This window comes from Giraffa tippelskirchi, chromosome 5 (genome assembly GCF_054371585.1).
Source record: "Giraffa tippelskirchi isolate mGirTip1 chromosome 5, T2T-mGirTip1v1.2.pri, whole genome shotgun sequence".
Classification (NCBI taxonomy): Eukaryota; Metazoa; Chordata; class Mammalia; order Artiodactyla; family Giraffidae; genus Giraffa; species Giraffa tippelskirchi.
Window position 1 is genome coordinate 99,629,095 of NC_137279.1, and position 10,892 is coordinate 99,639,986.

Consider the following 10,892-nt stretch of genomic DNA (forward strand, 5'->3'; position numbering starts at 1 on the left):
ACCAGGCCTCTCTGTCCATCACCAACTCCCGGAGTCTACACAGACTCATGTCCATCGAGTCAGTGATGCCATCCAACCATCTCATCCTCTGTCGTCCCCTTCTCCTCCTGCCCCCAATCCTTCCCAGCATCAGGGTCTTTTCCAGTGAGTCAACTCTTCGCATGAAGTGGCCAAAGTATTGGAGTTTCAGCTTCAATATCAGTCCTTCCAATGAACACCCAGGACTGATCTCCTTTAGGATGGACTGGTTGGATCTCCTTGCAGTCCAAGGGACTCCCAAGAGTCTTCTCCAACACCACAGTTCAAAAGCATCAGTTCTTCGGCGCTCAGCTTTCTTCACAGTCCAACTCTCACATCCATACATGACCACTGGAAAAACCATAGCCTTGACGAGATGGATCTTTGTTGGCAAAGTAATGTCTCTGCTTTTTAATATGCTATCTAGGTTGGTCATAACCTTCCTTCCAAGGAGTAAGTGTCTTTTAATTTCATGGCTGCAATCATCATCAGCAGTGATTTTGGAGCCCAAAAAAATAAAGTCTGACACTGTTTCCACTGTTTCCCCATCCATTTCCCATGAAGTGACGGGACCAGATGTCATGATCTTAGTTTTCTGAATGTTGAGCTTTAAGCCAACATTTTCACTCTCCTCTCTCACTTTCATCAAGAGGCTTTTTAGTTTCTCTTCACTTTCTGCCATAAGGGTGGTGTCATCAGCATATCTGAGGTTATTGATAGTTCTCCCGGCAATCTTGATTCCAGCTTGTGCTTCTTCCAGCCCAGTGTTTCTCATGATGTACTCTGCATATAAGTTAAATAAGCAGGGTGACAATATACAACCTTGACGTACTCCTTTTCCTATTTGGAACCAGTCTGTTGTTTCATGTCAGTTCTAACTGTTGCTTCCTGACTTGCATATGTCTTTCAGTTTGCTTTTAATCTCAGCACCAAATGTGACCCTTATTTGCAGTCAGAGAGCAGGAAAATCTGCAGCAAACAAACCTTGAGCTAGGCTACTGGGAAACTTGGACACGCCCACGCTCAGAAACCACCCCTCAAAAGTGAAATGGCTCTCTTGAGGAGCCTTGTCTGAAGCTTCCATTAATGAAATGGTGCCAACACAGCCATGTTTTCTAGTTGAGGTATTTACAATATTAGTGGGCTTCTGGCAAGGAAGGAGGATGAGCTTAGTGTGTTTAAAATATGCAAATCAAAACCCTTACACCTGTCTGCTGCTGCTGCTGCTAAGTCGCTTCAGTCGTGTCCGACTCTGTGTGACCCCATAGATGGCAGCCCACCAGGCTCCGCCGTCCCTGGGATTCTCCAGGCAAGAATACTGGAGTGGGTTGCCATTTCCTTCTCCAGTGCATGAAAGTGAAAGTGAAGTCGCTCAGTCGTGTCCGACGCTCAGCGACCCCATGGACTGTAGCCTACCAGGCTCCTCCATCCATGGGATTTTCCAGGCAAAAGTACTGGAGTGGGGTGCCATTGCCTTCTCCTTACACCTGTCAGAATGAGTATAATCAAAAAGTCTACAAATAACAAAGGTAGGTGAGAACATGGAGAAAAGAGAACCATTGTACACTATTAGTGGAAATGTAAATTGATGCAACTATTGTAGAAACAGTGTGGAAGTTCCTCAACTAAAAATAGAACTACCATATAATCCAGCAATTTCACTCCTGGGCATAATCCAAAGAAGATGAAAACACTGGTTCTAAAAGATATACATACATCTCAATATTCAAAGCAGCATTATTTTACAATTGTCAAGATACAGAAGCAATTCACGTCACTCAACAGATAAATGTATACACACACACACACACACACACACACACACGTCACTGTGGAATAGCTCTCAGCCTTAAGAAAGAATGACGTTTTGCCATTTCCTGGGCCTGAAGGGTATTACGCTTAGAGAAATAAGTCAGAGAGCTATATGAGACAGATACCGTATATTATCACTTATATGTGGAATTTAAACAATGAGATGAATGAATATGACATAACAGAAACAGACTTTCATATTTGGAAAATGAACTAACAGTTACCAGTTGTGAGAGGGAAGGCAGAAGGAGCCAAATAGGGATAGAGAATAAAGAAGTACACATTTATTAGCTACAAGTATATGTTGTGTAGCACAGGGACTATAGCCAATATTTAAAGTTTTAAGTGGAGTATAATCTATTAAAATATTGAATCATGGGACTTTCCTGGTAGTCCAGTGGTTGAGACTTCACCTTCTAATGTAGGGGGGTGCAGGTTCAATAGCTCCTGTCAGGAGGCTAAGATCCCATTTTTTTTGTGGAAAAAAAACCAAAATATAAAAAACAGAAGCAATATTGTTACAAATTCAATAAAGTCTTTAAAGATGATCCACATTTTTTTAAAAAAGTCTTTAAAAATGCTTAAAAAGTATTAAATAATTATGTTGTGCACTTGAAGCTAGTATAATATGTAGTTTAACTACATGTCAATAAAAGTAATATTTGTAAGTTCAGGGGGACTTTCCCAGTGGCCCAGTGGTTAAGAATACACCTTGCAATATAAGAAACTCAAGTTCAGTCCTTGGTCAGGGAATTAAGATCCCAAATGCTGCAGAGCAAATAAGATCATGCACTCTGGAGCCCATGTGTCACTAGAGAGCCCATGGGTCACAAGGAAACAGCCCACTTGATGCAGCAAAGATCCTGTGTGCCACAACTAAGACCTGCCACCAGCATATAAATAAATACATTTTTAAATAAAAATTTAAAGCTTAAAAATAATGTAAAATCACTAGGATCAACATCATCTTCTTTTCCTCTGCATTATTTACTGACAACCACTGGCCTATTTTTTTTTTCACTTTAGTCTTGCATCTTCTAGAACTTCATGTAAACAGAAGCACAGCATATGTATTCCTTTGTGTCCAGCTTCTTTGCACCATGTCTCTAAATTTTATCCATACTGTTGAGTATATCAGATACTCATTCTTTTTTTATTGTTCAGTGGTATTCCTTTGCTTGCATATACCAAGTTTCCTTACCCTTCACCTGATAATGGACATTCCAGTTTTTCCAGTCCTGGTTGTTGTGAATAAAGTTTCTTTGAACATTCTTTACACAGGAGATTTTGTGCATATATGTTTCTCCTTCTCTTGGAAAAATATCTAGGTGAAGAATCACTGATACCCAAGCAAGATATATGCTCAAGTTCATAAAACCCACCAAAGCATTTTCCAAAGCAGTTGTTATCACTTGATATCCCCACCAACATTGTGTGAAAGTTGTGATTTTTTTACACATCTTTGCCAAGATTGAGTGTTTGTTTGTTTGTTTGTTTTGTCTTTTTAATTTTAGCCATGCTACTGGGAGTAGTGGTCTCACAGTGTGGTTTCAGTATTCATTTCTCTGATAGCTAATCATATAAAGCACACTTTTATGTGCTTTATTGGACATGAATATATCTTCCTTTCTGAACTATCTGCTCAAATCTATTATCTCTTTTAATCAAGGCCTAGGGGCCTGGGAAAAAACTTTGGATATTCCCCTGCAAAAAACCTTTTGCACTCGTATTGTTTTCATCCTTAGTTGAAATTCTTCCTCTGAGTCAGGAACCCCACACATCCCTGTTCAGCTGGCAGAGAAGCTTCCGGCAGTGCTTTTTGGGGTTTGTCAGGATCCCCTTAGGCATAGGTGTCCAGGGGTCCAGGAACTGAGTCTGTGTTTCCCTTGGTGCCCTTAGCTGTTTCCAGTCCTGTAGGGGAAAGGGCAACCACTCCCTTTATTCTGTCTAGAAGGGATGCCAAAGTGTCCTCCAAGGCAGGAAGAGAATGAATGCTGTTCTCTGAATGGGTGGGGAAAGAGGGAGATAGATCAAAGAGGGAAGGGAAGAGCAGGAAGTATCAGGAAATTTCCTGATTAAGCTATCATGACATCTGCCTCACCTGGAACTGTCATTCCAGTCTCTGGTGTGGCTGACAGAGTCAATTCCCATTCCATTTTGAGGCAAAGCAGAACAACACTGACCTTGACGACAGGATGTTCCTGTTCCTGCCTTGGGGGATGAGGGGTGAATTTTTTGAGTATGAACAATGGAGGGAATTTATTATATGAAGAAAAGCTACTGCTGGAGACTTCCCTGGTGGTCTAGCAGTTAAGAATCCACCTGCCAGTGCAGGGGACATGAGTTGGATCCCTAATCTGGAAAGATCCCACATGCCGTCAGGCCCATAGCATGAAAGAGTAACCCGGCTGCCAGCACTAGAGAAAGCCCCAGTGCAGCAATGAAAACCCAGAGCATCGATAAATAAATACCCGTTTTTTTTTTTAAAGGAAAATCAACTGATGAGGGAAAAAAGAATACCCCTCAACCAGATTTTATTTTTAACTTCATGTCAAAAACTCCTGAAGAAGAAAAAACATTAATATCTTTCAACAAAGGAAATGCTTTCTGCTCGTGATCTTTTACTATGTGGAAAACGTGGGAACTTTTCAGATACTACCTTTCTCTGAAAACTGACTCTTCCTCATGGTTAAAATCCTCACTTCATGACCTGCTAAGCAGGAAAATTAAGCAGGCAAATAAAACGACGTTTAATTTCTAATAGTTGAAATTAAACAGCCCTTTTGAAAATAATCTCAGAAAAGAGGGAGAGATCCTGTGATCTGAAATCTGCACTGACTTTTCCAGGATCTTCAGGCAGGTCCAGAGCCCCTAGCGGTTCTTGAACAGCCTGGTGGCCAGAGCTTCAACTGAATTCAGTACAGGCCTAGAAAGTTTGATCGGCCTGCGTTGATGTTCCGTGTCAAAGAGCCAAAACCCCCAACGCAGAGCTTTTGTTACAGTACCTGCTAAAACGTGAAAATGGGATTCAACAACAGGACTGTAAAAGTCGACTGGCATACACCACAGCAGCAGGACCGGGGCGCTCACAGTCCCACCTCCAGGACTCTGCGGGGAGGATAGGGGGGAAGCGCAGCGGGGAAAGGGCTTGCGAGGAAGGAGCCCGCGGTTCAGGCGCTTCGAAGCAGAGGGAAGGCGAGAAGAGCAGGTCCTATGGCTCCCGGGTGGACTCGAAACATCGATCATTTCCGAGAGCGCCGAAAAGGCCGACTCCCTGCGCAGTGAACACGGTAGCGCCGGCGCTGGTCCACAGCACCGGAGGAGCGGCGTTTACACTGCTGGGCAACCGGGTCACCCGGATCTCAAACAAAGCCAAACCCCCCATCCCCACTCCTGTGGCTTCCCGGAGCTGAAGCGTCCGCAGAGGCGACCCCCGCCCTCGGGTGCATAGCAGCACAACTGGAGGCTCTGCACTGGGTGTGGGATCCGGAAGCCAGACTCTGAGGGGCCCGAGGGGCAGGGTTTCGGGGGAGGGGAGGAGCCCTAAAGCAGGGGCTCTTGGGAGCCACAGTCTCCTCGCCTGAGACCGGTGGTTCCAGGTTCATTCTTCAATTTGAAAGACTGGTGACCAAGAGAGTGTCGGCAGGACCTGAGGTTTGGGTGGACATAGGGTCAAATTCCAACACGGACCTCGTTTCCGTAGTGTAGTGGTTATCACGTTCGCCTCACACGCGAAAGGTCCCCGGTTCGAAACCGGGCGGGAACAGACTTGCTCTTTTCCTGAGATTTACATTCCCATTCAAGAAACTAAAAAGAGGGGCAGAAGGTGTGGCAGTAGCGGGTTCTCTTGAATTTTCCTTGGCCCAAGAAACATGGGAGGAGTTCCTTGCCACCTGAAAGCCCCATCGGCCCTAGAATCAGCCCTGATTTCTCTGCTCTTAGTCACACTGTAGACCAAGCCATAGTCAGTGAATCCAAGGAGGGCACAGGACAAGACTGACTTCAAGATACCTTTACCTTCTGAAATCCTCGCACCTTCTCATCTGGGACCTAAATAGTCTCTACCCCTGACACCTACTATGTCTCTGAAAACCAAGAAGCTCATTCCTTGTGAAGGCACTTAGCTTTCCCTCACCCCAGCACGCGTGAGAGACATCTAATTTGAGTCAGAGAACGAAAGAGAATGAATTCAAGTCTACACAGCCGGCTGGAGCCAAAGACGCAGGATAATGAGGGTCAGGCTCTGCGAATTGAGCTGATCGCGGAGGAAAAGCAACCTGTCCTCGTGCCATTATCAGGAAAGGCCCGGAAATAGGTCATAGATCAGGGAGTAGATGGACCCGCTCATCACCGACTGAGAGCCAAGTGGCCCCTGCTTCACAAGGAAACAGGTTCAGAAGGAGAGCGTCACCTCTCACCAACCCTGGATTCCAGGTCTTCCCCCATGATCTGGCGCGCCTGCCGTGTCCGCACCTTGGATGACTCCAACTTCCTCGCGCTCATACCAAGAGTAGTCTCGGACGCAGGGCTTTCCTCAGACCCCACATCCAGTTAGGACTTCGTGTTTGTTTCTCGGTCCATGCGGACTTTGGTCTACACAGGCCCCCTTGTTCTAGACTCTGAATTTGTGTAAACGACTTTCCTAATGAAGGCGGGAAATCAGTGGACTGCTTCGCTCCCTCACCCTGAAGCTCGCATGAGGATGGTGGTGGGGTTGGGCGGCCGTTGGGCTCCGTGCTGGGCGGCGTCCCTCTTCTGGGCCCGGCCTCATGGGCAGGGGCAGGGCCCGGTCCCCTCAGCGCGCTCCCCTCGCGGGCTCAGGAGCCCCGCGCCTTCCCTTGCGGCTGCAGGGAGCCTTGTGTCTGCAGGGAGCCTTGTGTCTGTGGTCCCTCAGGAGCTTGTTGTCCCTCCGCCCCGTCCGGGAAACGACAACCGCCCCCTGGTCCAGTCGACTTAAGACGGCAGCGCCGCCAGAGGCGACAGAAAGTTGGCGAATCCGTTCCTCTGGCTGGACATGGAAGGTGAAAACTAGGACCTGCAGGGGTGGAAAACAGGGGAAAGCTCATGAAATGTCCTGATCTAAAGCTATTTTGAAGTCCGACTCTTTGGGGACTCAGGCTCCAGCACTGGTGAGGATGCTGCCGCGCGGTCGCACCCTCGATTGCACTCGGAGTCCACGCGGAACCAGGCGGAGCCCCGCGGCCTGGGGTCTGGTGCGCATATAGCCCGCGACTTCCCTGGAGTAGGAGCCCCTGACCGAAAGAAAACGTGGTGACCGCCGCACTGAGAAAAGGAGAAAACCACGGCGGAGAAAACGGCACATGCACCTCCAAACTTGTTACCCTTCTAAAGGAAACCAGAGACAGACACACAGACAACCTTGCATTAAAGTCTTGCAGCAAAAAGAAACTCTGCCTGCTGTGAGATGAACACGAAAACCCCTCCAGACAACTGTTTTCCGGGAAAACCGCCTTTATCTCTCCTCCTAGGTTAAAATTCGAGCTCCAAGACCTGTTGGAAAATATTATAAAAGGCAAATAAAAGGCGTTTCAGGTATTGTAAAAGGTAAAACAAAGCTATCCTTCAAGCAGAATCTCAAGCACAATAAGGGAGGGATGAACCACCATGAGATCTGTGTGGACCGAGCCTGGCTCCTATGCGGCCTTATTCAGGGGCCTGGTCTGCAAGCAAATTCAGTATAGGCTGGGAGGCCCGACCCGCGTTCATGTTCGGTATTTCCAAACAGACAAAAGACCTGAGCCGTCAGCCTTTGCTGCCCTTCCTGCTAAAACGTGAAAGTGTGACGAAAGTCTTGGACTTAAACTTGACGACTAGAATAAGCCACAGAGGCAGGAACCTGAGGAATCCCCTTTCCCAGGGACGACGCTGGAGAGGCGAGGCTGCGAAAGGCCTGAGAGGAAAGAGCGCGCAGGTCAGGCGCATCGGAACGTAGGGGAGGGCGGGTCCTCGGGTTCCCGGGTGGCTTTAAAGCATGGACCATTTCCGATAGCCAAGCCCACAGACCGTCGGCGCCGTGAAAAAGGCCACCAAGGCGCGGGTCTGCAGCCTGTAAGGGGCTGTGTCCTCCCTGCTGGGCGTCGGGGTGGTCTGGGTCTGAGAGGCACCTAAAGCCCCAGGCTCCTGCGGCTTCCGGGAACCGGGGAGTCAGCGAGGGCGACCCCTGCTTTCCGGTGCGTAGCTGTACTCTAGTTGCAGGATCCCGAAGCTAAACTGTCAGGGGTCCCCGGGGACCTCGCTCCAGAAGAAGCGAGGAACCCTAAACCAGGGCCTTTCAGAAGGCACAGTCTCCTTATCTAAGGGATAGCCTGTGCTTCCAGGATCCCCTTCCTTCGAAGATTTCTGAGGGCCAGTGTGGTCAAACAGAATTGTTGGGTATGTCATCAGAGACTTGCTCCTGTGTGGTTTCCGTAGTGTAGTGGTTATCACGTTCGCCTAACACGCGAAAGGTCCCCGGTTCGAAACCGGGCGGAAACAACCTGTACTTTTCCCCAGAGTTTCAGATTTACATTTTAAACACAAAAAAGAGGCCAGCGGCGTGGAGTGAGACCTCGAACGCAGCTGCATTTCCCATCCCCAAGAAACAGGAGTTCCGTGACAGCCTGAAAGCCTGCTCCTCACTACAAACCAAGCCTCCTTTGTCTGAGTCACTGTGGACACCAGGGCACAACCAGTTACTCCAAGGAGGGCACAGAACCAAAACTTTACCTCTGGAAATCCCCTCAGCTCCTCTGGCGCCTAAATTTCCTCTACACCCTGACACATATTATGGCTCTGAAAACCAATAAGTTCATCCGTCTGAAGCACACTTAGCTTTTTCCCACCTCAGCACACTTGGTTTGCATGAAAGAACAATAGAAACCGAACCGACTCTTCACCGGGGGCTAGAGCCAAAGACGGGTAGAAAAGAACTCCGCTCAACTGAGCTGTTCGGGCATGAAAAGATGTCCATACACGTGCCATTAGCAGGAGAGGCACCTGAGCCAGGTCACAGATCAGGAAGTAGAGCGATCCACCCATCACCCGCTGAGAGCCAGTCAGCACCTGACTTAAGGACAGCAGAGGTTCAGAAAGAGAGCTTGACCTTGGCTCTGATGCACACAGTGCTAAAGCTAGACCAGGGTGGAACCCAGCCTGTCACCTTTCAGCCTGGCCCCAGAGCCCAAAGTATGGCCCAGGAGAGGAGAGGGGAAGGGTAATGAACAGCAGGGCACGAGCTGGGAGACTTGCACAGCTTTATTCAGCCCTGGGCCGCTGGGAATCGCCCCCTTTCCTGCTCTCAGCATCTATGGAATATAATATTTACTTTAGTTTTTACGTGGAGACGCTAAATAAGACACTTCGTGAGGTTCCCTGGTGGTCTAGTGGCTAGGATTTGAGGCTTTCACCACCACAGACTGGGTTTGATTCCTTTTTGCTGGCATTCTGATTTGTAGTTTGTATTGATTCCACTGTGTCTGTGTTCATTCCACTCTGTCCCTCCCCAAAATGAGGTACTGATACAGCTTCTAGGTTGAGAATTCCAGTGGATAATATCCAAGGAGTTTTTTATTGAAATTTCTCACTGAAATGTAACCCTGAAGAAGAAAAAAACAAAAGGTTTAGTTTCACTTTATCATAGAAACAAATTAGTATGTACCTAGTGTGCTAGTATAATAATTCAAGTTTATAATAAAGATAAATCTCAAATATTTTTAACACTATAGAAAATTATAATAATTGATACGTGATCATACAGAAAACTCCTTGTATGCATCACATCAGTTTAATAATTTAGGTCTAAAAACTACTTTGTTTTCCAAATATTGTAATAAATATGGAAAATATTGGTAGCATAGTATTGTAGTTTGCACAAGTCTTGGGCTTATTTTCTCTTCAAAATTCTAATAACACTGAACTGCCTAAGTTTTCTATTCTGGCTTTACTTGTTTATCAAAAATTTTTTAATCCAATAAATATTTATGTTTATAAAATTTTAAATTATGTGTTTCAGTAAATTAAGTATACCATATATGTTAACTGGAGATTGGTATTATAATTCTAGAAATCATAGTCACTTAAATTATTCTGCTTACAATTTGGGGTATCATTTACTGTATGATTCCAACATACATTTCTCTATTGTATGTCAGATCAACTTTTGATGTTAAGATCTATCTTATCTTTGAAGTCTTTGACTGATATTAAATTCATTGATGTGTGATCTTTGCCTGTATAATGTATAACTGAGATAGAAATGAGAAATGCTGTTTTACTTCAATGCTGCCTCCTATGTTTCTAGATTATAGAATGGCCATATGTGAACAGGTTAAGAGGAGGCTCAGGTACCTTTTACAAGGAGGTTAGTGATTGTGTCCATCAATGTCACTGTAAGAATTGTGGAACACATGGAATGTCTGCTCCAGGAAGTGGGGTGCTATCACTGAAAGCCTGCTGTTTCCTTAAAGTGCTTGTTTATGTAATAAGACTTTTTTAAAAAACAAGGTTTTAGTTCTTGGTTTCCTGCCTTCTAAATCTGAAGTCATCCATCTTACTGTTATCATCTTCATTATGCTTCTCTTATCTCCATCACTGCTAGAACCCTAGGCCGAGATGAGCAGATTAGCCTGGAAAAAACACACTGCCAGGAACCAGTTCTGCTCCCATTACACTGTCCCTTTTTGATGCCTCCAGATGTGGACTCACCAGGGCAGAGACCTTGGGTTGGCTCAAAATGCAGCATTTCTCTCCAGTGCTCAGTGATTAAAGACAATCTAGTGCAATGGTGAAAGAAAAGATGAAAAAGAGAAGAAATTAGGTTGATTTGGGGAGACCTAGAGTACAGGGACAGAGAATGACAGATAGAAAAAGACACACACTGAGAGAGTAGAGAGAATCTCCAAGAGTTAGGTCTTACTTTGTGAGACCCTAAGAGCTCATGAGAGCTCATGACGTTCAACAGAAGAACTCAGGGAAGGTCAACTAATAACTCTTGGTACAAGGTCTGTACAGATGTATTGTCAGATGCAGAATCCTATTGGCCCCAACAATTTGCCTCAAATGGG

The 10,892-nt window shown here is 46.1% G+C and overlaps 2 non-coding genes across 2 annotated transcripts; both read left to right on the forward strand.

Annotated features, from left to right (window-relative positions):
- Positions 1-5,523: 5,523 nt before the first annotated feature.
- On the forward strand, positions 5,524-5,596 carry TRNAV-CAC (transfer RNA valine (anticodon CAC)). Its single transcript has one exon. It is a non-coding gene; the product is annotated as a tRNA-Val (tRNA).
- A 2,656-nt stretch (positions 5,597-8,252) lies between these two features.
- On the forward strand, positions 8,253-8,325 carry TRNAV-AAC (transfer RNA valine (anticodon AAC)). Its single transcript has one exon. It is a non-coding gene; the product is annotated as a tRNA-Val (tRNA).
- The last annotated feature ends 2,567 nt before the right edge of the window (positions 8,326-10,892 follow it).